Source organism: Vigna umbellata, chromosome 5, assembly GCF_029865625.1.
Source record: "Vigna umbellata cultivar VRB3 chromosome 5, Vumbellata_1.0, whole genome shotgun sequence".
Lineage (NCBI taxonomy): Eukaryota > Viridiplantae > Streptophyta > Magnoliopsida > Fabales > Fabaceae > Vigna > Vigna umbellata.
In genome coordinates, this window is record NC_142169.1 from 13,471,817 (window position 1) to 13,477,052 (window position 5,236).

Sequence of the window (5,236 nt, forward strand, 5' to 3'; positions counted from 1 at the left end):
TTTGTTGATTAGCTAAGACTTAAGAACACAATAATTGAAGTTTAATATGCAAAGACGAAAATTAAATATGTATGCATGAATTGATCAATGACAAAGACAAAAGATAAACACTTTCAAGGAAATATATGAATGAATATGTTGTTGGGGGTCAATTTCATCTCATCCACTCTCATATATTTTAGGAATTCAACATTCAAATCATCATTGTTAATGCCACTCTCTAATGTACCATTCTAGATGGCTTCTCCCTAATCAAATAGTTCATACAATTCCTAGCATTCCTAATGATTAGTTCATGAGTGCAGGAGCTTAAAGGCAACCAATATAATATTGTCAGTATAATATTGGGAGAAATTCCCCGGATCTAGATTTCCCCGTACGTGTCCGTATCAACAAAACCAATAATCATGCATTAGAATGAGTTAAACAATGCAAGCATTGAGCAAAGAGGAAAAACCCTAACTAATGATGAAAGAAAGCATATGTCTTAATTCAAAGATGTACTCAACAAATCCATATATGAGAGCTTCAAGAGATTACTTTGATTCCCCAACAAACATACAAGGTTTAGTTCACCATATTCATGGTGAACCTAGATGAATTACAATGAAAGTATGAAAGAATAAACCCAATAAAGGTGAAGAGGTAGCCTGAGCATCCAAGATCCTCCTTCAAAGGGGTGAAAGAGAGAGTGTTTGCCTCGTTTCTGCCAAAGATACCTAACTATAGGACGTGCAAGCCCTTATATACTAATCTAGAGTTACAAAAGATTATAAAAGTCCAAGCCCAAAAAGTGCCGCTCAGCGGTATTTACCGCTCAGCGGTGATTGCGCGTCTTCTTTCTTCCCCTCAGCGGCCATTTTGCCCCTCAGCGGTTCCAACGTCACCTCTTGAGTGCCGCTCAGCGGTAGTTTGCCGCTGAGCGGTGCCTTCGACTTCTCCTTTTTGCACTCTTTCTTGTCTTTTCGAATGTCCTCTCTCTTATTCTTCACTTCTTTCACCAAATTCACCTCAAAACCTGCACAAAAACACTTAAATCAAGCATAAACCTGTCCAGCTCTCTTATTTCTGAAAATATAAACAAAAGGCATGATTTCAAGCTAGTTTCTAAGTCTAAAGGTTGCTTTTAGTATCAAATTTAAGCATGAAAATAACAGTTTTTCAACTGTTATCACTTATGCTTGCTTAACATAACACTTACTTTATCCTTTTCATTATATGTTAACTTGATTCCATACAATTAACTTAGCTTAGATATTATACGTGATCAACATAACATACCTATCTTTGCTTTGACCGAAAGTTATACTTAGTAATTCATACCAACTTAAATACAGTAGAAAGTAATGAGCCACATATCAAACTCTTAAGTATGTGAAATAATCACACCCTAGACAATCAAGATTCAATCATTAACCATAAACTACCAACAAGATGTTGTAACATGATATAATTCCATTCAAATACATACATATATATATATATATATATATATACACATATATAAAGCAATCTTTTCAATAATTATACATTCACACCAAGCAAATGAAATTTTATTAACTTCCATAGAACTTAGTCAATCAAATGTAAAATGAGTTATAGTGAAACAGTTTACTATGTTAACAATCAAATTCCAAATTTCATCAAAAGAACTCAATTAATTCACCCTTACACTGAATTTTAACAAAACACACAATTATTTCCCCAAAAGTAATTAATATATACTTGCAAAAAAGTGATTTAGCCAGTAAGCCAACTAATGTACAATCTTTGAATTCAAATTCACCAGTACTCTATATGCTTTAAACACTTGTTCTACTAACAATCCTAATAAACATAGAGCATAAAAGGTCTAATTACTTTAACTTCCTAACCAACAAAATCATGTGTATAGATACACAAATTCTCCATGAAAGGGAATTTAGTTGTTTTACCTTTGTGGTCAAGAAAGACCAAATAAAACTTGGAGCCAGATAATGCCATATAGTGCAACTACTATTCTTTGATGACTATTGTTGAAGAGGTTGTTGAAATTTTTTATGGACATGATTGCTCTAACTGTGGCAAGCAGCACAACAATCATCTACCGAACAGAAATTCAAAAGTATATATATATCATGTTAAAAAGGAAAATGGCATCAGTGAAAGAAATACTTTAGACATAAAATGTTATTTAATAAAATGCCTTTCTCGTCCTCAAAGTATCCACATATGTCTTTTTTCAATAAACTAGGAGGTAATCACCAATGCATAATCTCATTAGCTACTAACAAGCTTTAGGGTAAAAAATGAACTAAAATTCGGAATCTAACAGTAAATCAATGCTACAACTAATCATATAACACTCAAGTGTTGGAGACTACATTTAATAGACTATAAAATATTCTATGCCCTATGCAAAGTCACATGAAAAGGTTTACTCCTTAGTATCTTTGAAACAAACACTTATGTTTTAGAAATGCTTATAAATAACATTTAAAAATGAAATATGAATAAAAACTTATTTTAAACGTTATGAAGTCTGCAACATGTTCAGCAAAGAGATTGTTTCTCACTAAAAAAAATTAAGAATCATGAAATATATATATATATATATATATATATATATATACATATATATATATATATATATATATACATATACATATATATATATATATATAAAGTTAAAACTATAATATACAAATTTAGTTCCGAAGTATGTTTGTTATTTCTCTTGAAAAACTAAATGATCACTTGTAAAGTTTAGTCCAGTGGTAATTCTCTTGAAAAAAACTAATGTACAATGAGTACATGGTTAAAATCATTTTCTGACTCGAGCAAGATAATCATCCACTTTCTGTGATATAGCATTCTCAAAGTAAACCAGAACCAAGTACAAGAACTTAAGGCACAATACATGGTTGAGGTCATTGTTTCGTGTGATATAAAAGCATTTTAAAGTTAACTAGCTGGATTATAAATGGATGAGTAATTTAAAAGTTATCAGACAAACCAATGCATAATGTCATTAGCTACTAACAAGCTTTAGGGTAAAAAATGAACTAAAATTCGGAATCTAACAGTAAATCAATGCTACAACTAACCTTATATTCTTTGGTTCATGAACGGCTGCTTGTAATTTTCTGGTGCTCTTGGGATGAACCAACAAGGGGAAACATGATGAATACAAGAGAAGCAAACTGAAACTCAATCTCAATCTTAATCTCAGTCTCCAATTCCAGAAGATACAAGGAAGCAAAAGAACTATAACATTCTAAGCAGAAACTGAGTGTGTACATGTGGGGAAAAGTGGAGTACTTAGTCATTGGCACCTTCACGATGTTCCTCCTGGCATTGGAGGCGGACTTTTGAACGGCGGCGACGGCGGCAACTGCTTCCCTCCCTTAACAACTTTCGTCACCCTTCTCACCTGGACCACCCTATCTTCGAACCCGTCGCGGACCTTCTCCTTCTTCGTGTTGGACCCGAACCCCGTGTCCTGCTTCACCAGGGCGTCCGTTTCGAAGACGTCATTCCCGAGCACAGAAACGCCGCTGAAGGTAGGGCCGTAGAGCTCCTCGTAGGCTGCGGCGATCTCGTCCTCCGACTTGAGGGGGCCATCGTCGAAGGAGGGAGGGGCGACAAATCCCTTCGCAGGCTCTGAGGAGTTGAAGTCAATGTCTTCCAATGGGTTGACGTTGTTGGAGGTGTCGATGTCATCGGAGGGTTTGCATTTGGCGTAGAGGAGGGAGGGGTGGTGTTGGGGTTTAGCGAAGAGGAGGGAGACGGTGTGCTGCGGCGAGGGGAGAAGAGAGAAGCGGGAAGAAGTGGGAATTGCGAAAAAATGGCCACCGTTGAGATTAGGGTCGAGAAGTTTTGGGAGGGAGAAGATTTCACAATACTGAATTTGGGAGAATGGGATAGCAAAATCCCAAATTCTCATTTCACTCAATTGAACCTTTTACCGAAGGGCGTATTCCTTCGGTACTGTCACTGCCTTACCGAAGGATAAAAGACCGTCGGTATTAATCCTTCGGTAATAAACATATTTCTTGTAGTGCAAGAGCTCTGCAAAAGTGGACAACATCGTCTATCAACAAATGATAGGTTCACCTCTATATCTTATAACACTTAGGCCTGATATTATGTTCAATGTTTGCTTGTGTGCTAGATTTCAATCAGACCCTAGAGAAACTCATTTAATTATTCTTAAAAGCATCTTTCGTTGTCTCATTGGAACAACTAACCTTCGTCTTTGCTTCGAAGGAAGAGAAATGTATAGATTGCAAGGATATTGTGATGTAGATTATGTTGGATATAAGATTGAGAGAAAAAGTACAAGTGGAGGTTGTCACTTCAGACAAGCAAGAAGCACGGAACAATTGCTTTTTCCATGGTCGAAGTAGAATACATATCAGTAGCCAGTTGTTGCTCACAACTTCTATGGATCAAGAATCAACTTGAAGACTACAACATCTACAAGCATAACATTCCTATCTTTTGTGATAATAATGTTGTTATCTGCTTATCTAAAAAATTTATTCTACATTCAAGAGCTAAACATATTGAAATAAAACATCACTTCATTCATGATTATGTCTAAAAAGAAATTATTCATTTATAGTATGTAAATACTAAAGATCAACTTGTTGATATTTTCACAAAACCCTTAGTTGAAAAAAGATTTGAATATTTGAAAAATTTGTTAAGCGTGAACTTTGTTGAAGGAATGTTCTATTTCAATGCGTTTAGTGCTCATATATACCATCTAGTACAAAACATCATAAGAAAGATCAACTAGAGATGTTATAGTCAATCGTATGGTTTAAGACACATCATCTGAAGACACCTCATATTGCATGCATAATAATATGGCAATGGGGAGAATGAGGAGAATGATGAGAATGAAGAAGAAAGTGCAGCAGATGAAAGTGATGATGACATACTGCTTAGGAATATGATCTAATTTTTTGTTTTGTTTTAATGTTTGAAGTATCTTAAATGAATGTAAAATGGCCATAAGGCCTAGATAACATAAACTCTGCTATGATTTGAATATATGTTTGAACCTTTATTATTTTGATATTATGAATGAAATGGATCTATTTTGAATTACATCCTGTGTTAAATCAATTGATTGAATCGGATTGATTATATCTGCTGAATGAGTTGTGTGAGTGCAAATTAGAAATTCACTGTCATATATTTCTTTACACACTCATACTTAATTGATGATTCTATCATGTCACATTTG

At 34.7% G+C, this 5,236-nt stretch overlaps 1 pseudogene; it reads right to left on the reverse strand.

Annotated features, from left to right (window-relative positions):
- Positions 1-3,101: 3,101 nt before the first annotated feature.
- On the reverse strand, positions 3,102-4,926 carry LOC124832426 (small ribosomal subunit protein uS5c pseudogene; annotated as a pseudogene).
- Positions 4,927-5,236: the final 310 nt, after the last annotated feature.